At 29.5% G+C, this 26,239-nt stretch overlaps 1 protein-coding gene across 1 annotated transcript in view; it reads right to left on the bottom strand.

Annotated features, from left to right (window-relative positions):
- The window catches only part of LOC145319433 (uncharacterized), a 48,463-nt gene extending 30,823 nt beyond the window's left edge, over positions 1-17,640 (bottom strand). Inside the window, exon 1 of the mRNA XM_080161572.1 lies at positions 17,567-17,640. The gene's annotated coding sequence lies outside the window, so the exon portion shown is untranslated. The remainder of the gene's footprint in view (positions 1-17,566) is intronic.
- Between the last annotated feature and the right edge of the window lie 8,599 nt (positions 17,641-26,239).

Raw genomic sequence — 26,239 nt, 5'->3', positions numbered from 1 at the left:
TGATTATTTTAAATTCTAGTTGAAGGGTAAAATCTCTAAAATCAGGGTTTGTATGTCTGGATCTGAAAAGTTTTTCATAATTTTTAAAAGTTAAATACAGTGAATTTAAATAGTTTTGTTAAGGCTAACCAGTTGTTAATATGTAGGAAGTATAATGTTATAATGTTATGAATAAGAAATAATATAGTAAACAGCCTTCAATTTTTCATATGAATCAACGCTTTTTAGCTAGTGGCTAAATTGTAGCGAGAAAATACGTGCTATTGTTTTTTTTTACACGCATAATATGTTCTATAATACTTGTCTTTTATTAGAAGTAAAGCTACTCTATAAGTGGTTGTTCTTTCTGTCTCTATGTCTACTTCTTCTTATTATTCTCTCCATAAAATAATCTATTTCTTTCTTTCTTAATTTCTCTCTCTTTCTGTCCCTTTTCTATACTCTTTTTTTTCTCACATTGTTATGTTTTTAATTTGAAACAGCTTTGCTACTGTTTAATGTAATCGTCCTCGTTATTCCTAATAATTAGTGTGAAGATGCAGGTTTTTAGTATTCCATAAGTAACTTGTTCAATTTAGAGCTGAAATAGCCAACAGGGAGGGCAATTTTGAAACAAATTCAGCTACATCAATCCTTTATTATTTTTATTTCATTCTATTTTATTGTTATGAACGTAAATATTCTTGTTTTTTTAACAATGTTTTAAGTTTCATTTGAATGATTAATTGACAGACATTTTGAATGCATTACAAATAAATGCACATTGCAATTACAGGGACAAGGATAATGCGCAAGTGAATAATAATTTTACGCATTTCCTTTGTCTAACCCCCTAGGGTGGTCATAACCCTATGGGACTACCCAATTACTCAACAGAATTTAAAAAGTAAGGTGTAAAATTAAAGATCATACTATTTTTGTTCATCTTGGCTATTTTTTTCTCTTTTTTTGTTACGTTTTAGTACCTTAAAACCAACGTAATTCAAAAAAAAACTTAAATTACTTCAAAAATAAGAGGTCTACCAAAAGACTGCTTGCATATCTAAATAATTCTATGGATCATTTAATATCTACTATTTACTTAAAGCACCAACTAGCTCTTTTAATAAAAAAAAAAGTTAGGACACGTTCTTTAAAATCTGATTATCTATTGAAAATTAAAAATAAATTTTTATTAAAAAATACTTTTCCTTTCCCTGACTATGAAAAGGACATTGATAGGTTTTCAGAAATTTTAAAAACCATTTCGATTTATGAAAATATTTTTTTACAATATTTCTCTTTCATTTTTTTACAATGGTCTAAAAAACATAATATTAAGTAATTAACCTTCAACCCTTTTCTTCACACCAATATTTAATTGTACACATCATCTTTGGAGAGACTTCATTAATGTATTTAGGTAAATACTGCAATTCGATAATTTGTGTCATTTCTTATGTATGTCTTAATCATTAGATTAGCAGGTACGATACACAGATAGACATCCTGTTACTTTTGTATAAGGATAGATTATAAAAAAGACAATAATTTCTTTAAGAACGGACGGAAAATATTTAATTTTGTGTAATTAAATACAAACAATTTATAACAGCAGCTATAACTGTAAGTAGTAAGGTTCAATTTAACCAATTTTATTGTTTATGTGTGATTCATGCATTTAGTGATGTTAAAAAAGATTAAAAATTATAATTATAAAAAAATAAAGGAATAAAAGTTTGAAATTAGGTATAGCAAAGATGCGAAATAAATGTAAAATAATAATTAAGGGGGGGAGGGGGGCAGAAAATTTAGGGAGGAGTAGCTTAACCCTCAAACCAGCCATCCCAATACCCCAATAGATATCTTAAAAGAGTTTTTAATTATTTATCTTTCACCCTCTATTCATGATGCTATGTTTTTCTTTCTAATTGTTGTTTCTTTAACCCCTGGCAATGGTTTTATTCATGTGTAAGGGTTGTAAAAATCTACAAGGTTAAAACTTAATGAATAATTCATATTTTCAGTTCAACTGCAAAGGCAGCTATTTAATTATGAATTATAAGTTTATTTCTTGGCATTTCTTTGCTCGGCTGTCCATTCATATCTAACAAATAGTACTGATTCGCAAATTTAGGCATGTTAAAATCGATTTGAAACTTTTATGATGATTTTTAAAACAATAAGACATCATATCAATGAATAATAAATGTTGCTTCTTATAATTATTTTTTAATCTTGCGAGAAATTAATACGATGTGTTTTTGTTTTCTCGTTAAGGTCTCCAAAAACAACAAAGATTATTTTGCACATAAGTTAAATTAAAAAGAAATTCCTAACTGTAATATTTTAATAATAAACATATGCTAATCAACTTAAAATATTGATATATTTTTTTTCAATTGATGGAAAAAGTGAAAACTATATTCCTTATTTTCAAAAGGCCAAAAAATCGAAAGTGTTTATATTTATAAAAAAAAAAGTACGTAAATGTGATAAAAATTTGATGAAAAATAAATGATATAAAAAATTGTTCTTTCATTGAAGCATGACCAATAGATAACGATAAATATGTAGTTTTCAATACAGCTAATAACAAGAACGGACAATTATGTACAATAATAATAAAATAGAAAATCATATTGTTCAATAATATCCTTTATTATGTAAAGTAGTAAGGTTATTTTTTGTGTGTAGCTTAAAATTTCAATGATTACTAAACTAATTGAGTTATATCTTTAAAGAAAGCTTCACATAAATCCCAGGATGGGTTTAGGCTATTTTTTAGATTTAAGTCTTAGGAGGGTTTTTGGCTATTTTTGTGCTCTTCCTTGACCTAGCCCCAAGATGCTAGGGGAGCAAATACTTTTTTAGTTTTATTTATTTGGAGGAAGGGAGAGGGTTGTAGAACTCAGGCTAAAGTTTAAAAGTTAAGAGAAAAACAGTAGAATTGAAAAAAGGTACACAATATAACGCTATTCTGAACAATAAATTTAGTTGTAAAATAATTAATTTTTCTTTATTTGTTTTATAAAAACGTAAGCGATGAAACACATGATTATAATTTTTCTAAAAATCCCAATTGTGTTGATTTTTAATGATAAATATAATATAAGGATATAATTATTTTGTTCATGATCCCACATAGTGAAAGGACATAGTTTAATAATATACAAATTTAAGGATTACATCTACTCTTTAACTAAAGTTTGTTGTATAAGATTTTGTTTAAACCATATTTTAAAACCTATAAAAGTAGATTACCAAAATTTTATTCACATCTTAGTATAATTTAATCTAATTAAGTCTAAAGGATATTTTATTTTTACCATTATTGGGATATATAACGGGGGGGGGGGGAATGAGAATTATTTTTCTCGTATTCATTCGAATCCGGTGGATAGGAACCGGTTCTCATCCATACGAAAAAACTATGTCTAGCATCGTATTTTAAACGGCTTTCTACGAATATAAAAATGTACAATCATAAGATTAAAACCAGTTTTTTTAGCCGGTGCCTCTAGTTTTAATCTTATAATTGTACATTCTATATCCGCGGAAAGCCGTTTATAATACGATGCGAGAAATAACTAATCCTTTATTGTCCCATCCAGGGAGGGAGTGTACATTCTAACATAAATTACATTGATATCCAAAGTTTTAAAACATTCTTAAAACATTTTGGAACTTTTATTGAATCTTGATTGATTTCTTCAAACTTTTCAACAAATATTCTACAAAAGAGGTAATTATATTTAGTAATTAGGTATTTTCATCAATTATAATCATCAATTGTCTTATCCCTTAAGCTCCCTGCATATCTGAGTTTATGCATAATTTAAGATTTAAGAAGATTTACCACTTTCTTGATAAGACTCGAGTTTAAATAGTTATAAGTGCAACCAGTTAGATACACAAACATATTAGAGTTTACTGGTGTAGAGTTTAAATAGTTATATGCAACTAGTTAGATACACAAACGTATTACAGTTTACTGGTGTAGAGTTTAAATGGTTATATGCAACCAGTTAGATACACAAACATATTACAGTTTACTGGTGTAGAGTTTAAATAGTAGGGTGGGTCGATTTTGGCCTTTTTTCTGAGACTAAAGCGGGGATCTGCAACTGATTTTTATGAGTATAATACACCTCTGGATGATTTGAAATTTATCCTAGGTCTTAAAACCTAAATTCATTATTAAACTGGGGAAATGCACAAAAATATTTAGCGCTCTAGCACTATTAGAAACTGAGATTATAAGTGGACAGGACTTGAATGTCGTCTTTGCATATTTTTTATTAATGAAATACATTTTTTAAAGTAGTCACGTTCTAAAACTCAATTTTTAAAAATTCTTTTTCAGTCAGAAATTTTAATTAAGTTAGTTTTATCTGTTGCACATCCCCTCTTTGTCTAATTCCGATATGAACCTGCCCGATAAAATAGTTATATGAAACTAGTTAGATACACAATCATATTACTGTTTACTGCTGTAGAAATTAAATAGTTATATGCAAATAGTTAGATACACAATCATATTACTGTTTACTGCTGTAGAAATTAAATAGTTATATGCAAATAGTTAGATACACAAAAATAATACTGTTTCTTGGTGTAGAGTTTAAATAGCTATATGCAACTAATTAGATGCATACACATATTACAGTTTACTAGTAGAATTCATATGATTAGAATAAAATTATGATTTCTACAGTATTTTTGTGGATCTAACTTTGTATATACATAAATCAATGATATATGTAGTTAGAATCATGACTTTACACAGTATATTTGTGGATCTAACTTTGTATATACATAGATCAATGATATATGTAGTTAGAATCATGACTTTACACAGTATGTTTGTGGATCTAACTATGTATATACATAGAGCAATGATATATGTAGTTAGAATCATGATTTACAAAGTATGTTTGTGGATCTAACTATGTTTATATATAAAGTAATGATATATGTAGTTAGAATCATGATTTACACAGTATGTTTGTGGATCTAACTATGAATATACATAGAGTTATGATATATGTAGTTAGAATTATGATTTACACAGTATGTTTGTGGATCTAACTATGTATATACATAAAGTAATGATATATGTAGTTAGAATCATGATTTACACAGTATGTTTGTGGATCTAACTATGTATATACATAGAGCAATGATATATGTAGTTAGAATCATGATTTACAAAGTATATTTGTGGATCTAACTATGTATATACATAAAGTAATGATATATGTAGTTAGAATCATGATTTACACAGTATGTTTGATTAAAATCTACTTACAATTACTTTCAGATGTATCTCTCTCTTTATCTTTCTCTCTTCTTAACACTTTTATTCTCTCTCTCTCTCTCTCTCTCTCTCTCTCTCTCTCTCTCTCTCTCTCTCTCTCTCTCTTATTCATTCTTTCTCTTTCTTGCTCTATCAATCTCGTTCTTTCTCTATCCCTGAATCTAACTATCTTTCTAATTATCTATTTATGCTCAAATCTAACCTATTCTTATAGCAAATAGTGTAGCCGTTTATAAATCTATAAATTTTTCCATCAACGTGTTCATTTATTTAAAACTATTTCCTAGGCAAAAGTCTAACAATTCTTTATTAATTCCAAATATTAATTCGCCAAACTAAATATATATCTATCTTACAACCTATTTATCTTTGTTTCACAAAGTGATTTATTATATTTATCTATCAACTTATCTATTTTTTATCCATCTATTTCTTTATATGCAATTTTCTAACCGTCTATCTGTCTATTCATAAATATAAACATATATTTCCAGGCATAAGCCTAGTCCATGCTTATAGCATTTAGTCCCTAATTAACATTTGTAATCTTCAGTGCAAGCTAGAATAGTAAGCACAAAGTCATTGGACAAACATTGGGATATACAAAGGCTATTTTTATATATTGCTCAATGGGAAATGAACTCTTTATTACACTTGTAACCAATGCTTCATGACCACGATATCGTATACGTTGGCTCATCAACTTGTATTCAATTTTGATTGTTTGGTTCCAAACTAATAGTGTTTAAACTTTTAAAAGTATACTTTTAATTACAAAAGAGGTAATTTTGTTTGTTATCATTGGGGATGTGCATCATTTTATCATAACTTGTCTTATCCCTTGAGATCACTGTCTAATACCCCATGAACTGTTTTACCTGTAAACTACAATGTTTATTTTATACCCTAAGCCCTATCCGTGGCTGTGCTTACCCTAAAGTTTGATTAATATCCTGGCAAATATGCCTTGTATCGGCTGTATTTCATGCATAGCTAATTTTGCAATAAAAATGCTCGCAGAATTTGTCCAAAAGAACCCCAACACAAAAATTGCAAAGTATTTAAAAAATCCGGGACTGTAGCAATACGCAAAACACATCCTATTGTCAACGGGGAGGTGATGAGTCCGATTCTTGGCACAAATCGCGTCATAACTAAAGTCGGTAAAAGTTTAGTCAGATTTACGACATTGTTTGTAAGACTTCGGGGAATTTCGTGACCATAAACAATCGCAACGGATTATACTTAGTGCTAGACTTGTATATAGGTATTTCAATTTGCATGTTACATAGGATATCTCAAATGTCAAGCTAAGAATACTATTGCTATTATTCTGGAAAGCTTTATATTAATATCTAGCAGTTTTAAAGCTATTTTTCTCATTATTTATAAAAAGCTTACCTTATGTGTTATTGTTTCAACAAATTTACCTTTTTCAGAAAAAAAATATTTGTTGAAAAGTTTCGACACTGGAGGTTTTAAAACCCCCAAAAGATTTTACAAAATTCCCTAAAAGTTTTTAAACCAACATATGAAATATCCCCCACCTCCTCCCCTCTGCGAAAACCGAAGCAGAATAAAATTAGAATATGACTTGTCTAAGCATACTTTGTTTGTATATGTATGTAGATGTAAAGAACATATATCACAGGACCAAGTTTTTGTTATAAATGGTCAATTAACAAAGCGTACATGTTCCATTGTATATGCTACTGATTAAAATATTTAATTATTAAGGTTTGATACCCGCATTTCATAGAATTGCGGAAATTGATATACCAAAAATAAAACACATACCTTATCAATTCCTTGAAAACGTGCACAATTAGGACATGTACACAAAGGTTCTGAAATAAAAAATAAAAAAATAGGCGTGAAGAAATGGTTAGACCAACATTTTGATCAATTCTTTAACAAGGATGACAACATCCATAAAAGCGAAGCTCTGAAACGGTAGGACAAACGGACATTAACACTTGTATAATGTCAGAACTGAATAATCAGAATGCGAATGTATAAGAGTCAAAGCAAAATTGTAAGTAAATTTGTTGAAAAACTGCTTGATATAGGATAATGATTATGGACATACTTACTTTTTTAGGACTTGATTATAGAGTTGCTTCGCTTATAATATTGTACTTTGTTGTCCCAGGAATCAGTATACCAAAAAACAGACCAATCGGATAATTAGGTCACATACAAATTTGTTGTTAAAAATGTAAAAAAAATCAACATGTTTAAAATGGACGTACGGACAATCTGGTAATGATTATAAAGTTGCTACGCTTTCTAACTCGTACCTAACTATTACAGGAATCACCATGCAAAATTTGAAATCGATAGGACAATTCTAACATGCCTAAATTAACGAAAAAAGCTATTTAAAAAAGTAAAAAAATCAACATGTTTAAAATGGACGTACGGACATTTTGGTAATGATTATAAAGTTGCTACGCTTTTTAAATCGTACCTAACTACTAAAGGAAGCACCATGCAAAATTTGAAATCGATAGGACAATTCTAATATGTCTAAATTAACGAAAAAAGCTATCCGTGACGGACGTACGGACGGACCGACCCTAATTATAGAAAAGCTTCGCTTTTAAAAATGAATTGACGTACGTCCCTAATGATCATTAACAATTTTCCCCTTCTGTAGATAAAAGTAGTAGATTAAAAAGTTTGTACCAGGCTAGTTTGAACCAAACAATCAACATTTGATAAAATTTCCCAAAATTTTGAGTCAACCAATAAGAGGTTTCTAAAACTTTTGGTACCAGTACAATTTTCAGTTCAAGGTCCCCTCCCTCCCTTGTATCGAAGCGCCATTGTCAACAAATGTAACGACAACAATTAAAAACAGTTCCTATTTACAGTTCACATAGACAAGCAGTAATAAATAATAATTTAGAAGAAAAAAAATTTTGAAAAATTACATGTTTTTATTTTCAAAGTTTAGTACCTTGATAGGTTATGACTGCAACATAAAAACACATATCTAAATTCCCCAAAATATAAGCAGTAATTTTTTTTTAAAACCTTATCTCTTTATTTCAATTCTTCTCACAAATCCAATAATTTTCTCAAAATCATCGTTTATAAATAATTATTGTTTAAAGATGAGATAAAAACTACTTAGAATTTGTCATTTGAGGTGAAATAATCGTCTTTAATCAGACGGTCTTATATGCGTTTAAGAGTGTAGCTTTTTATTAACAGGGTTTGTTCATCAAAACGTCAACAAGACGCAATATTCATTTAAGACTTGAAGAATCGTCAAATTGTTTTGAAACTTTTTTATATAAAGGAATGTCAAACAAGCTTCTAAAAGGGATAAATTTTTGTCAGCAAAATTTAGCTCATTTATCCCAATATCTTTAGAAACAAAAAAACTAATCGCAGCATCGTTAGCTTTAGGTCGCATAAGGTTCCATCTAGCGCTCACGTCATTCTATATGATATGATATAAATAATATATATGATATTAATTGAGACCCCAAAACTAATAAATAAAATTTAATGATCTCAAAGCAATGATGGAATACAGAAGGACAAAAACCAATTAAAATAATTTATGATTTTAAATTGTCATAAAGTAAAGGATTAAAACAAGGGTGTGCTTTAGTGATCTTTTTTTTGTAAGGGAGAACTATATCGGTTCAGTGGTTAGTGAGATCATTAGCAACAGACAGACATCCTGAAACTTTTATACAGGGCGTTTAAAAAAACTGCGTTTTCCGGTTTTGGGAAGCAACCAGTAGGAGTATGAAAAAAATGATTATAGGTCCATATTCTATGTATAAATGTACACCAGATTTCCTTAAGGTGTTTTTTAATATCTCTAAAAATACGGCTTTTCTGATAGGTACATGTAGGAGAAAAATGCTTGATGTTAAATTTGATATATCAATTTGATTAAAATAACTTGTAAATTTTTTAGAAAAAAGTTTTAAAATCCCATTAATAATATGGTAAATGGTTAAATGAAAGTGCATGTTTAATTTTTTGTCATTATTTCCCTTTTTTTTCTCTGAAAAACGCTTTTTAGATCCTTACAAATTGCAACATTTCTCGTTTCTCTTGGTTGAACAAACTTTAGGTGACTAACTCTTTATAGTATTTTAGATTATAACATAAAAATTAAAATACTTTTTATCCCAAGAAGTTATCTTTAAAAACAAAAAAGTTACAGCAGTTTGTTTTATTTACTTAAAAGTGCAACCTACAAATTAATAGCTTAAATGTTGATGTATGCACTTGAGATTTATGGTTTGACCGTAAATATTAAACATTTGATCCGTATTTGAAGGGGGGAGAGTTTAAAGTTTAAAGATTTTGTCTATGATAAAAAAATGCGTTTTATATTTCAGTAAACCTGTAAATAAGTTGAATAAAAATTGAAATGAAAATAAAATATGTTTGTTTATCATTTTAGACAGATAGGAATAGTATTTTTTTATAAAACATTATAAAAAGCCTTAAAAACTGACCGAAAAAATTATCATTCATGCTTTTTAGAATTAATCAACTCTAAAATGCGCCGTTGTTTTTAGAGTAATCAATAAAAACCTTTTATAAAATTAATCCATATTTGTATAGAGAATAAGAATATATAATTACTTTTTTCATACTCCCACTGGTTGTTTCCCAAAACCGGAAAACGCAGTTTTTTTTTAAACGCCCTGTATAAGGATTTTACTAAAATGAAAACGGCCGTAACCGTACTAAATTGTACTTACTACTGAAGTATTATTTGTGAGACATTAATAATTAGGGGGAATACATTTGCCCAAAAAAGCCTAAACTAATCACAATGAACAGTTGATAGAAATACATTGTTAAGTGGCATTTGTGGTATCTTCATCAATTATAAATATTAGTTCTTCCTCATTTATTCTGGAATAAATGAATAGATATATCATTTATTGATCAGGATAAACATAAAAATTATGAATATATATAAAGTGGCTGAAAAATTTGCCGTATAACGTCATAAAAGGGAGAGATGAAAGGAGAAGTGGGAAAGGAAACCCTTGAAAAAGAGATGGATCTAGTGACACGGTTCATTTTTTCAGCCACTTCGAGTCTCAAAAATTATCTAAAAGTTTTAATTGTTGATATTCTTCATCTTGTTTGTGGAAATGGTATAAAGGGCAAAAATTAATGCACCCTCAAATTATGATAAACAAAGTGCCCCTTTTGTAGATAAAAATTATTTATTAAAAAGTTTGGACACTTACTTTGCACGATTCGATCAAGATTAAATGTTAGTCTCTAAACAGTTTGTACTAACGAATGACAGAATAAGTTCAAAGTTCTTTTCCAATGTTCCCTCCCTCCCTGCTTAAACCATATTAGAAGAACTGTTTAATGTTCATAATTTTGAAATATTACATAAACTTAATTAATGATATTATTTTGATTAACTGATTATAATAATTTAATCAAATTAAATTAATAATTTGATAGAAACAGTTAAAATGGTGTAAATTTATCAATAAAATCAGATAAAAACCAATTTTAAAATTACTCTAATAGTATATAATTAATCAGAAAGCTTCCTATTTTCAATTAACATCGCCTGAATACTACGACTTCCAGTGGTTTCGAAACCGATTAATATCCGCTGGATTAGAACCGCTTCTGGGCCATACTAAAAAAAACATGTATAGTATCGTATTAAAGATGTTTTTCACAACTAATCAAATAATAATAATAAGGGACCATCAAAACTAGAATTAAATTTATAAATTTTATGTTAATATTCGCGGAACACTGTCTACAATATGTTGCAATAAATAATTATTATTGAATTTAAATAATTTATATTAATTCATTTGTTAGTCAGTTATCAAATATATCATTCATCATCAAATCTTAAAATTTAATTCGCTAAATTTAAATGGATCCAAATTGTAGAGTGGTGTTTCTTAAAAATTAGCAAACGTGACTGAATGGCTGCTGGGATTTAAAGGGATAAGACAAAGGCCGAAAAATTGGTATACATCACAGTAATAATAAACAAAATAACCCTTCTGTAGATCATAATTAATGCTTGAAACGTTTGGACATCCAACGTAATGAACCATCCAATCAAAATTCATTGAAAGTCCCCAAAGTTTTTGAGCCAACGAATAAGAAAATGTAATTATAACCTTGGGGACTAGTGTAATAAACAGCCCAATGTCCCCTCCCTCCCTGGCATAGCTGTGTGTTTAATTTGTTTTACTTGACAAGTAACATTACTGCAAATAATCAACTAAATTTACTTCAATTTTTTCCCTTGTTGCCCCCTAACCCTTTTTTAGTAGCGAAGTTACTCTGTAATTAGGCAACCATGCAGGGCTTTTTATTTTTAAATAAGATAAAAGTGGATTTTATGCTCAACGGTGAACTTTGAGGAAATCATCAATGAGTTTTTATAGAGCAAACATTCTCTTTCCCTTTCAGTTTCCTATCTTTCTATATTTTTTTCTTTCTCTCTTTCATTTATTTCCTTGCTTAATTTATATCTTTTCTTTTCTGTCCTTCAATCTATATCTTACTATTTATCAATCTTTCCATTTCATATATATTTAAGAATGTTCACAGACATAAAAAATATGAAATGGTCAAACAATTTAAACAAGGATGTTAATATTCATATAAGCAAAAAAATAAACTTTAAACAAATAATTGATAAAGTTTGTTTAGATAAAGGATAGAAAACGAAGTAACGGGTATCGTCGTATTTTCACGGTAACTTTTCTATTTCTAGCCACTGCAGGCGGCTCTAACCCTGCGGGGCAGTCACTACCTATCAAAAGTTACTATGAAAAAACTCGCTATTTCGTTTTCTTTCCATGATCCGTTTGTTTAATATAAGTATAGCTACACTTAAATTGAGCATAAGTTCTATAAAACTCCTCTAAATTAAAAATCAATTTGATTGATATAAACTATAAAGGCAAAGTAAAGCCACAGATCATGTATAACGTACAGACCCTTGTTATAAAAAGCTTTGCTTGTAAAAAATAAGATTTGTAAAGTCCTGCTGCGATAAAACATTAAAATTTTCCGCTAAGTTACTAAAAGATTAAAAGATGACAGAACATACATTTAATTTTCTTTTATCATTCCCCACGAGATTCTCATTTATTTTAACAGCGAAGCTATTCTATTGTTAGGAGGCTATAAATTTTATAAATTAGATATTATATAATCATCGGTTTTTTTTTGCTTCTCCTTTACCTTTTTGGAGCTATGATTTACAGCTCAAATTTGCAAAGTATGCAAGTCCAATTAAACAATTAGTTTTTTCTATTTTGACATAACTCATATTAGGTTTAAAATAGAGCAAACTAATGTTATTGGTTGAGCGTAGCAAATGAGTCTTAAAGTATTATTGCAATTAATTATTTCAATATTATAGGTTTTGTGATTCTACAATAATTTTAATATCCTAAACAATAAGACAATGAATTAATGTACATCCCAAATTACAAAATTACACAATCAGTAAATTCAAAGTGTGATTAGTTAATACAAATCAATCAACATTTAAGTGAAGTCCCAAAAATACTCATCAAATGTAAGAACATTGTTACTAAATTTTGGGGACGAGTATATTTTAAAATCCAAGTCCCTCCTCCGTGATAATACTTAATAGAGGGGACATTTAATTGTAATTACAGTTTTATAAACACGATTTCTCATTCGTTTGGAATACAAACTTGTAATACTTCTACAAAATCTTGATAAGTTGGTTCAAAATTTCATACATGTCAATTAATAATTTTAATCTACAGAAGGTTAATTCTGCTAATTATCATCTGGGAATTAAATCACTTTATATTTCAATGTCTTATCCCTTAAGATCCCTGAATAATACTAAATCTAAGGACAATTGTTAACATGTTTAATATTGATAATATTATGATTTAATACTTGATTCAATTATTTCATGACAGTTCAATATTTCTAGGGGACATAGACAAACGTTGTTATAACAATTCTAAAATCATTTAGATTAATTTACTTTCATTAGCTTTTTTTTAGACCTCTTATTTTTTAAGTAATTTAAGTTTTTTTAAATTAAGTTGATTTTAAGGCACTAAAACGCAACAAAAAAAGAAAAAAATTGCCATTATGAACAAAAATAGTAAGATCTTTAATTTGACACCTTACTTTTTGAATTCTGTTAAGTAATTATTGAAAGAATCACAAAAGTTAGAACACGTTCTTTATAAATTCATATACTTATGACTTTATACTAAACAGCTGAGCAAACTTGTCAACTCAAGTCTAGACCCTTCACCTCATACTAATGGTACAGTGCATAGCAGTTAGCAAACCCTTTAATTGCACGGTCTTTGTCCGTGCATAAGATAGAGAACAGATATATAAACCATTCTCTCATTAAACATCAACAAAATATCAAATTATCAGATTCATTTATTGTTTAATTTCAAAATAAATCATATCTTTTCAATAATGTTTCCTGTCTCTGGCATATATAAAATAAAGCTTTACTTTATCATAACACACTACGTCAATTGTCTTAGATCAACCTTAAATAATACTTTATAACACTATATATAAAGTGGCTCTTCAATTTAAACTCTGAAACATAAAGTAACAGGTCAATAGACAAAATAATCGCGACCCCTCCATAACGCCTATATGGAATATCTATAATACAAAGTAGAACGATGTCTGTCTGTCCGTCTGTCCGTCTGTCTGTCCGTCTGAAGCTTAAGATCTCAGTAACCACTGAACCGATTGGGCTCTACTCTTCAGGGAATATACCTACTGGTCCTGTGATGGTTTTAAGCTATTTTCTCGGGGGGTGGGACACCCCCAACCCCCCCAAAAAATGAAAAATACCCCCCCCCCAAATTTTTTTTTTTACTTTTCTTTTTAAATCTAAAATACAAAAATTAGGTTGATCAAACCTCTTGGGGCAAAGCCCCTAGAGGCTAGGGGCGAAGCCGCTAGTTCTTTAATTAAAGTACTAATATAATATTAAGTATATTATGCATTTCTGATATATCATGTAAGAGACGAAAAGTTTCTAGAATAAGCATAATCTCTTTCAAAAAATAAGATTGTGGAACCTCAAAGCTAAACATACATCTTGAATTTAAATGTCCTTTTTAATTATGCTAAGATATTCGATGATTTATATTTCAAAATATTTATGCATATTCTAAAAAACTCTATTATTTACATTTAAAATTGTGGTTATATTCAACAAGTTAATGCTCAGGAGTAAAGGAATCGAATAAGCAAATAGAAAATAAACTAATGATTCTTGCAGTCCAAAGGCAATGACTATTTTACTTTGGTTTTTTTGGGGACAATTTTAAAAAAATATTTTACAATTCATAAATTTTCCTAATCGTTTGAGCGGTTTTCAGCCGTTGAGAATGCAATGTAAACAAATATCATTTTAAATTATGACTTCGAGACCGATTAATATCCGCTTGACTAGAACCGGGTCTCGGCCATAATGACATAATGACATTTTAAAACGAATATAAAAATAAAAATCATAAAATAAATACCAGTTTTGTTAGACCTGGTTTTGGTTTTATTATTTCATATTTCAATATCCGCAACAAAAACTGTCTATAATGCGATAAATAACTATTCTAATGTTTAATATTGAAAACAAAGACTGATTTTTCCATCCATAAATTGGACAATTAATATTCATACGCAAATATTACTAATGCCACGCTGTAATTGGCTGAAATTCGGCGCACCCCGATCTAAATCACCATTAAAATGATTTAAAGATCCAGCTCTGATAACAATGACCCCTAATATTTTGTTTCAGCAAAACAAAGACAATTATATCCATTAGAAAATCAGTTTTTGTAAATTAACAAGAAAATTGTAAACTGCAAAAAAAACCATAGATTATCGACCTATTAATTACCTCATATGGGCGAGGCTGGTGTGTATGACACTCTAATGTCACGTCTAACAACCAAGGATATTCGAGGTGAGCTAAATATCTCCTTTTCTATCTAAACACCCGGGGTATTAGGAAAAGAAACACCTGTAAGACAACCAACTCTTTGATCAACGACCTTTGTCTGGATGTCCTAACTGTTCATAGTATTGAGTTGTGCCTATTTTGGGCCAAGACAGTACCAAGTAATGTTTGACAAATCAGAATTTTGCGGTAATTTACAATATGCTTTGTAAACACAAAAGTGTAGAAAATTTTAAACATAGCGACATACATACCCTAGTTAAAGCGTATCTACGCTACTTAAAAACTAATGTTTAATTCTCAATTAAGGATACTGGTAATTATACTGTTTTTATTATATATGATATTGTAATTTTTACGCTCTCATTGTTTTAATATATATTACAAATGTTCGTTTTATTTTACATTTTTTCATAATTTTCCTTCATTTTTGTGAATTAAAATTATTAGCAATGAGATGTTTGCCTATCCGTTTGAAGCCTAAGTTCTCCTAAACTGCTGGGATTATTGGGCTTTTCTCTTTAGGAAATATATCTACCTTTACTAAAATGTTTTTTTTATTGGGGGGGGGGGCGGGGTTTGGTCACCTTTATCTAAAAGATTAAAATGCATTACACCCTAGAATTAATTTTACTTTCTTTGAGTTAATTTGTGACTCTACCCCCCCCCCCCCTAACTTAAGGTCCCCTAGAGGCCTCTAGGGGTGTAACTATGAGTATGTAAAGAAAATAAATTAATTGGTAATTTAATGATTTTTTGAGTCAAGAATGCCGCGTTTTTTCGACATTTTTTAGACCTGTCGTCTTTCGTCAATCAATCATTAGTATGAAAATGCCTCGTAGGATTTAAACAGAGTATACAACTATTTATTTAATCATTTCGCTTTTGTTGGTACAGCTTTTATAGAAGAAAAATAAATAATCTTAAATCAATTTTTGCTGTATATTAATTAATGCATCTTTTTAGAGCTTTATTAGACTTTATACAAATGGCTAAAATAATAATTTTAAAATTTTGAATTTCTAAGTTGTATACTCCGTTAATATCTTTATATTATTTTTAATAAAGCTATTAAATGCTATGGGCATAGCCACTACTTTATGTAATAATAATATTTAATGTAAAAGTTTTCAAATTGATTACTTAAATTCATGAAATAATTTTTACGCATCGTCAAATAACACTAAAACATTATACAACTTTTATAGTGCGGCGCTTAAATGTAATCATGATAACTTGTTCGGTTTATCTAATTTACCATTTTCAAGCAAATAATTCTAAGATTAAATGAAATTTTTAAGGCTTTTATATCTTAAAATAAACAGCTACAATTAAATATATTAAACTTCTATCTATAAGTAAATTAGAGATTATTCGAACAACTAAATCATAGGCATTTGAAATCCTAGTATTCTTTATATTAATGGATATTGTATATGTGGATATATTGACAGGGCAAATTTATCGTCAATTGAGGTTGCTAATAGGGACCTCATTTAATGACCAGTTCGTTCATTTAAAGGATAAGAGGGGATGGGGTAACAGAGTGGATTGGGATATCGTTATTTTAGCCAGCTGTTGATATCACTTTATTAAAGTACATGGAAATCTGGTGAAACATCCAGTATCATATCTCACTGTTATGAAATGATCAAAAAAATAAGTAATTAGCAAATATATGTCAAAAGTTTTCTTTCAAAGATGAAAAAGAAATGATTTTTCATTATAACTGTTAGTGAGATTAATACTTTTTTATCGCATTTTAAACAATAAAGTAAAAATTACAGTATGATTTTTATACTTTAAAGCATTTATTTCGCTTAAAATATACTTAAAATTATATATCGCAGTTTCGTAATATTGCAAATAAGGGAATATTTTTAAAAATTATTCTGTCAATAAATGTGATCACATAAAAGATTGTTATTTCATTTTATGTAAACCAAAAGAGGGGAAAGTAGTTAGATAACTGTATGTCCCTACCCCATGGACCCTGTCCCAACTTTCAATTGGTTCTTTGAATATCAGCCAATGGCGTCGTAAATATTAACAAAGCAAAGTCGTTACAAAAGAATTTTGTAAATCAATTTACTAGCAGACGAAAAAGGTCCCCAACACTGGATCCATTTAGTTATCTGAACTCTATATCTATACTTATATGTTTAATGTAATTTCTACCTTCTTTATTCCCGACCAATAGCTTTTATCTATTCTGGGCAGGTTTTAGGCTATTTTCCAGCGAGATATCTTAAATAACCTATCAAAATTGTATTAACTAAGCTTACCTTTTACACAGAAAGTATGGTTCTTGTTAGAGATGATAAAGTGTTGACATTTTATTAACTTTAACTTTTTATCTGAAATTAACTTGTGATATATAGCTGTTGCACAACTAACAAGGATGGCAACATCCATATTAGCAAAGCTCTAAAATCAAACAAACAGCAACAATTGAGTGTCAGAACAAAGCAGAACAAAATTTCAAGTGCTTTTTTTTGGTAAAAAGTGCTTGAAAAGCATTACTGGTCATTAGGACATAATTAAATTTTTAGGACTTGGTTATAGAGATACTTTGCTTATGGTATTGTATCTTGTTGTCTTTAAGAATAATTGGAAATAATCATTATATAAATATTGAATATGTTATAACATACAATTTATTTTGTCAAAAAGTTTTAAAGAGCAGCTAACTTTAAATGGACGTACGGACTTTCTGATACAAATTTTACGCTTTTAACGTCGTTCCTGATACAGGAACAAAAGAACAAAGTTTGAATTCGCTAGAACAATTCTAACATTCCTAAATTAAAAAAAAGAGCTATCAATAACGGACGTAAAGATTGAACGACCCTAATTATATGTGCAAAAAGCTTCGCTATCAAAAACATAAAACATTTAATTTGCGACGTTGTTTTTTTTTCAGCGAAGAAGTCTCCAATAAAAATTTATAATTTGGACAGTTTAGGACAAATTTCATGTTAAATTTATTGTTCTTTTTTATTTATTTTAAATACATTTTCTCCTTGCATTTTCTAAAATAAACAAAAATATAAATTATGAAATTTTCCAAGTTTGTTTAGCAAAAGTTATACAATGTTTACTTACAGTCTGGTTAAGATATCTTTTATGATTTTAAAGATATTATATTGCATATAGATTTTTTTTTTGCAACATTTAATTGAGCATAATAGTTGATACTGAAATGATATATGATTATGAAAGGTTTTATTGTATTACAAGTACGTTTTTTCTTTTTAAACACACTAGGGACTCTGAATTTAAAGAGGTATATAGGAAGGAGAAAATTAGCAATCCCAAGGCTTAATTCTAAAAATAAAATGGCCATAAACTATTTCAGGACCTATGTGAAGCTTCCATAAAAGGAAGAAATCAATCAGTTGAGTAATAATTGAAATTATAAGCTTTAGACAAAAAAAAACCTTACTTCTTTATATGATAGTTAACAGTTTTTTGCTCTTTTTCACTAATTATATTGGTAACTTATAATATTGCACTTCAATCAATAACAAACTTTAAGCCTTTGTCTCAAAAATATCTTAATTTATATCAAAATGGGTTGAAAGTCTACAATTTTTAATCTCTATGCCTACGTACATGGTTGCGCGTCTACGGAAGTTGTCCTCCTCGCTCCATAATGTTTACCAATGTCCCTAACTAACAAACAAATGTTTTACAAGACCTTCTCCAAGAATTTATGATTGTAAAACTTCTAGTAAACAACAAGGAGGACAACATCTTTAAATAGCGAAGCACAAAAAAAAACTTTAAATCAAGAATAGATTTATTGCAAAAAAAAACACCATGAAACCTTTAACACGTATTATCATTTTTTGATACTTTGAAGACTAACTAACAGACTAACCAACAAAGTAAATTACGCACCAGATAGTATAGCAAATCTTCACAAGCAGACTCTATCTTTAATAGCAGACGATAAAATCACATTAGCCTTATAACATTACAGACTGACAGACTTGGACAAAAAGTCGAATTATTTTATTATTCTATGTATTCCCCATACGTTTTATTGCTGAAAAAAAATGACATTTACTAAATATATTCAATTCAGTTTCTAAACAGTTCTTTGAATTATTTAATTTTAATCTGTAGATCTTGTACAAAGATTTTGTATTTATCATGTAATGTTGTCGATTTTCTTGAATTTGTATAGTACACGAAATGTTTGAAAAAATAGGGAAAACTTCTTTAATTTTTTAAATTCTAGAATTACTTTTCTCGTATTCATATGAATCCGGTGGATAGGAACCGGTTCTCATGAATACGAAAAAACTATGTCTAGCATCGTAATATATCCAGTTTTCTACTAATATAGAAATGTACAATCATAAGATTAAAACTTGTTTTTTTAGCCGGTGCCTTTGGCACCACGGGGCTAAAAAAACTAGTTTTAATCTTATAATTGTACATTCTATATCCGCGGAAAGCCGTTTATAATACGATACGAGAAATAACTATTCTCGTATTCATTCGAATCCGGTGGATAGGAACCGGTCCCATCCATACGAAAAAACTATGTCTAGCATCGTATTATATCCAGCTTTCTGCGAATATAAAAATGTACAATCATAAGATTAAATCCTTGGGGCTAAAAAAACTTGTTTTAATCTTATAATTGTACATTCTATGTCCGCAGAAAGCGGTTTATAATACGATGAAAGAAATAACTATTTCAAGTTAAATGTTTAAATTTGAAATTTGAAATAATCCTATATTCAAGCATGTTCTATGTTCCCGCTAATCCCGCATTTGTCAAATTTATTGATGCTTTGTTTAGGTTAGTTTTAAAAGGGCCGGACAGTGTTAGGGCTTGCAGTAAATTCTTAAATTTTTTCGAGGACAAAAACATTTTCGAGCTAATCGTACATCATGTACCTACAAACATTAACAATTGTACAAGAGCCAGTAATGCACCTATCGAAGCCAACACAAAAATTTGATTTGTGGATAGTTTTTTTTCATGTTTTTTCTTTTTTTTTCTGCCTGCATTTAAATGTTTTGTTTCTTTGTGGAAAATCAAAGGATATGCAATTATGGACAAGAACAATTTTATCCAAATTATATTGCAGCTATACTATAAATAATTCAAAATTATAGTGCATCTACACTTTATTTATAGACGTACATCCAACATTATAGTGTCTTCCTCAATGTTGAAAAGATAATACTTTAATAGACAAATTACAAAATTATTTTTTTTTAGGGGCGATTTTTATTTGGAAGCTGGTGGTACCGACCCCCAAAATAGCTTTAAACCTTTCCAGGACATAGGAGAAGTTGCAATTTAAAGAAGAACCATATCGGTTCGTGGTTAGCGAGATCCTTTCGTAGTGACAAAGAAAAAATGAATCAACGAGCAACTTTGCAATTATGATATAAAAGAAAAAAAGTATAAAAAGTTTTTTTTAATTGGCTGCATTTTGTATTTGTATTCGTATATGCATGGTTTCATACTATAATCTATATGACCCTCAAAATATCAGGCATAAAGGATGAGTTAAAAAAAAATAAAATGTTCTTTAGATTTAATTATAGGGATTTACATAGGATGGTTAAAGGGTATTTTGCCCACCTACTTAGTTTTTTTTATAGGTATTACCCTGACTCCAAAACAAGTCCCCCCCTCCCCCTTAATTAATGATTTTTTTTTTTTTTGGGGGGGGGGGTAAGATAAATTCTTGTGTATAAGAAAGATTGTTTTGATAATTTGAGTTGAGGTCCAGATTTTGGATACTCCAATATAAAAAAAATAAAAGAAGGTAATATTTTTTCAACTCATTTGTCGGTGAAGGACGTACCTTTCTTTTAAATAAAAATAGCATTAAACCTACCAAACAAAATAAGATTGCTATTAGTCTATCTTTTTAAAGATCTAAAAGACAAATCTAATTACATTTTCTAATTTTAAATGCGTAAATTTTGTTCAGGAAAAAAATTTAAAATTCTCTTTGAGGTTTATATTCTATATTGTGCATGAAAATATCTGAAGAAAAAATTGGCAATACCAAATTAAATAATTATAAAACAAGGATTGTAACGTTCAATAAAGCGAATCAGCCGGTAGAACAAACAGACATTACACACTTTGTAGATCCAAAACTTAATAAGCAGAATATTAACATTCCAAAAATGTGATGAATAGGAGAATTATTTAATACAAAAAAAATTTGCCAAAGAGTTAAAAATCAGCATGTTTGAATAGAACGTAGGATCTTTTGGTGAAAAATGTAGACCGGTAAATTAATACTCCCACCCAAGAGCAATACAGCAAAAAAAACTTCCCCTTTTTTCTTTTCATAATTATACTTCATTTTTACCATTACCTCGTAATGGCGGGAATCACCTTCGATTATAGTGGTAATCTAGAGAATACAGAGAATCATCCACGTGTAATGGGATGCGATACTCTAGCACCCAAGGATATTAGGTTAAGGTATATCCATCAGACAACCAACCCTTTGATTGCACGAACTTTGTCTGAGAAGTCCTGACTGTGCATGGTAGTGAGTTGCGCTTGTTTATGGGCCAAGTCATTCCCCCTACATTTACTATCTATGTCGCACACCAGACATAGCAGCAGTAGGAACCATTTTTAACGTCTTTAGTTATGACGCGGTGTCAGCCAGAGATTCGAACGTATCACCTCCCCGGCGACAAGAGGGTGCGCTTCGTATTCAGCCACGATCGCGGGTTTATACTTCATTTAATAAAAGTATAAAGGTTTTTAATATGTCCTTCAATCTCTCGCTACTCACTGAACTGATTGAGTTCTAAGTTGCAGGGAAGCTTCCTATACGTACATTGTACAAATATAGACTTAGGATATGATATTTTTAAAATAAAGTCTTGGGATGGTTTTAGGCTGACTTTTCAAACAAAATAAAATTATTTTCTTTTTGAAAAATTATCATCACATTTACAATAATTATTTATTTCTTTATTATATGTATAAACACATTTAATTTTTTAACTATTTATTTGCGGAATACATATGTTTCTCTATAAAAATAGATCATCAGTTCCAATTAAGGTGTATAAAATAAGAGTTATTTTTATTATTTCAAACATTTTACTAACAAAAACATAGCAAAAAGTTATAAATGATAAAAAAAACAAAATATTATTACAAAAGTAAGTCAAAAAAAGTCTCACACCGTATGATTAAATACTTTATAATATCGCTCATTAAGAATTAATGTTTTTCCAGGCTGATTTAGTGATTAACTAATCTTTATAATTATAGTTACACTAGTGGCTACGCACCTAGAGATCTCTAGGGGCACTTGAAGTAAGGGGGAAGAGGGGGGGGTGGCGGCAGTCGATCTCCGATCATTTTTCTTACGAGGTGCAATTTCTCTTGGGTATAGAGGTTAGCGAGAACCTCCGGGACAGACAGAGGGACATACGTAGATCCTCTTATTTTTATATAAGGATTAAGCAGTTTTATAAATTTATTGTCCACCCATCCATTGAAAACAAAAAAATCTAGTTGCAACATTAGGCATTTCTAAATCGGCCGATCAGTTTAAGTCTTTTTAAAAAAGATTCCTTCAATAATAAGGAATCCGCTACAAAGTGCGAAAACTCTATGATTATTAACAGTATGCCAGTACGTTCATTCAATACAATTTGTTTTTTGTTGTTTATTAAATTTGTTATAAAAACCCTTTCGAATTTTTTTTTAAATAGCCATGTTGCACAAGTGTAAAAACGAGCAGAACGGTATCTGTCTTTCTATCTGAAGCTCAAAATTTCACTAACCGATGAACTGATGGGGTTGTGCTTGTGGGGAATATTTATGTGGTTGTTTTAAGCTATCCCCCTCCAAAAAAAATGAAGTAGTAGTATTTTTTTTTAAATAGGTGAAACCTGTCACCTCTATGGTCGAAACTAGAGACTAGGGGCCGAGCCACAAATATGAACATAATTTTAAAATCTTGGAATCATAATAAGTCAGCATTTAAGAAAAATAATAAGAAGACGCACATCAAAAAAACAAAGACTCATATATGTATACATATGTAGAGCAGCTATAAAATAATAAAATGAAGAGCTCAATTGTTTCAGTGTTTAAAGGATAAACAAACAAAAAGCTTACTTTTTTTATATGCAAGTATATATAAGTTATGACGTAATATGTATGGATAGAATGACTGAAATCCTCTAGTTGTAAAGAAGATACACTACTAAACAAAATCTTGATAAAATTATATTTAATCTGTCTAAAATTAGGTTCATACTTATATATTATTACTAATGGATTTAATCAATACGGATAAAACAATTTATGAGAAAAAAATTAAATTGAGGAAGAAAGAAATAGATAGAGAAAGCGCGAGATAAAAAAAAGCGAAATGGAAAATGAGAAAGAAAAAGGGCAGAATAGTTTAAAAGGATGTAAAATAGATAGTTTGGCCGAAAAAGAGGCTAAGAAATAGCTAAATATAAACTCTGTTATCATCATTTTCAAACACTACATCTATAATTTTAATATCCATTATATGATAAGTTACATGAGACATCCTTGGTTTATTCTTCATTATGGTTCATACCTATAATTATCACTTCCGTGACACAGTTTTAGGAAACATACTTTAATAACGAGTATATACGAGTATTCCCACCCCAATAATTTTTAAAACCAAATACCTAAAACATGTTGATTTTTAACTTTCTTAACAACAATTTTTATGTGATATAAGTGTTACTATTATCCTTTTCAACTGATGTATGGAATACTGATTCATCGAAAGAAAGTACAATGATATAAGTAAAATGTTAGTATGTTCTTAAACAGTATCCTTTTTTTGTGCAGTTTTGCAACTTATTTACTTTTTTACAATTTTTTATAATCTTACAACGTAGCAGTAAGTTACGTCTTTAATGTCATGATTCGAACCTAATAGACCTATAGCAGATAAAAAATGTTAATGTTAAAATTCAAGAGGGGGTTATAATTTGTTTACCTGTCGGTTAGTGGGATTCTTTCGTTTTTCCTGTGTAATTAAATAGATATTACATGTAAATTTAGGTTCTTTACAAAGGGAATTAAATGTTAAAAAAATAAAGGGTTTGTTAGCTGAGTTTTAAATATCAATCCTATTATATCACGTATTATTAAGGGTTTATTTTTCACAGTTAAAATGTAGCTTTTTATTGATCTGATAGAGGACTTGATTATAGAGATGCTTCGCTTATAACAATATACTTTGTTGTCCTAGGAGTCAGTATTCCAAAAATCAGACCAATCGGATAATTTTATCACATAAAGTTTGTTGTTAAAAAGTTAAAAAGCAACATGTTTGAAATGAACGTACGGAATTTCTGGTAACTCCTGTAGGAATCCTCATGCAAAGTTTGAAATCGATAGGACAATTCTAACATGCCTAAAGTTACGAAAAGAGCTATCCGTTACGTACGGACGTTCGGACCCAAATTATAGAAAAGCTTCGCTTTTAAAAATATATCTCCTATACAAAATAATGAAAACACTTTTATAACAAACACTATATTCTTTTATAACAAATGTCTATTGGTAAATATCTAGCACAGGGGTTTAAGTCAAACTAAAGTGGTAAAAACCATCCCGACGTTTGACAGAAATATACGTAAACTCACACAAACACACACACACACACACACACACACACACACACACACACACACACACACACACACACAAATACACACAAACATACACACGCCTCTAAGCGCTAAACATAAACAATTGACCGAGAGAAAAAGGGGGGTGGTTTCTGTGTGTATTTATAGATTTATCATTGATATGTGTGTGCGTTTGTGTGTGTATGTGTGTGTGTGTATAGGCGTTGGTGTGTACGAGCGTGTTGTGCGCTATTTGTATTCGATACTCCGAGAGACAAGGTGTGTGGTTATTGAACTACATCACCTTCCCCCTTCTATAGATGCGTATCATTTCTACAATTGTTCGTCTCCCTCATTCAATAAATCACTCAGTATTGATGTAGATACTTTGTTAAGCGATGAATAAATTCAATAAAGAAGCTACTCTGTAATTTAAGATGTCCTCTTGTCCGTTCGTAGGTCAGAAACGGTATTAGGCACATGTGATTTAGCGGCTGTTTAAGATGGATGGCTGATGTTTCCCGGCCTAAACTATTAAGTTTCCTGTTTATAATTTACTTTATTCATCGGTTCGTCAGTCATGCAACAAAACTTTGCATGATGATTCTTATAACGGTTAGGTACGATTAGGAAAGCATAGCAACTCTATAATCATTACCAGAAAGTCGGTATGTCCATTTAAAACATGCTGATTTTTAAATTTTTGACAATCTGTTTTGTTTCATATAAATGTCCTATTTATCTTTATTTTGGAATAATGATTCCTAAGACAACATGGTACAATATTATATTAACTTGAAGCTAGGAAATCAAAGTCTTAATATGTTGGCTGAAGTCCAAAAATGATTCATATTTTTCTAACAAACAACAATAATACTCCTTCTCCAATTATTTTCAAATTAAATAACTTAGAATAAACAAGTATTATATCTTCAATGTATTAACACGTACAAAGAAAATGCAAGATTTATTGAATTAAAAAATAACAAATCTTGGGTGCTTAATTTATGGATGCAGCATTAAAGTAAGATAATAGAGGGGGCATAACACAGCCAAGTAGCTACAAAAATCTGCATATCTCCCTTAAATCAGCGAATGAAGTGTCCATAGATTCTCAAAAAATGTCCTTAAAAATATTAATGACGACTTTCTGTGCAGAAAAGGGGGAGTCATTATCTACACAGTTAAGTGGGGTTACTTGGTTTGTAATAATTCCTTTGTTAATAGATGTATAGCATCTTTATTATTGCCCATCTTCATAACGCACTGACCGACTTACTGTCTGTCAGTGTGTCTGACTATAACTAATTCCCCAG

This window comes from Acartia tonsa, chromosome 5 (genome assembly GCF_053477335.1).
Source record: "Acartia tonsa isolate MP-2025a chromosome 5, ASM5347733v1, whole genome shotgun sequence".
In the NCBI taxonomy this organism is placed as follows: Eukaryota; Metazoa; Arthropoda; class Copepoda; order Calanoida; family Acartiidae; genus Acartia; species Acartia tonsa.
The sequence above is the reverse complement of the archived record's forward strand: the minus strand, read 5'-3'. Positions and strand labels throughout refer to the sequence as shown.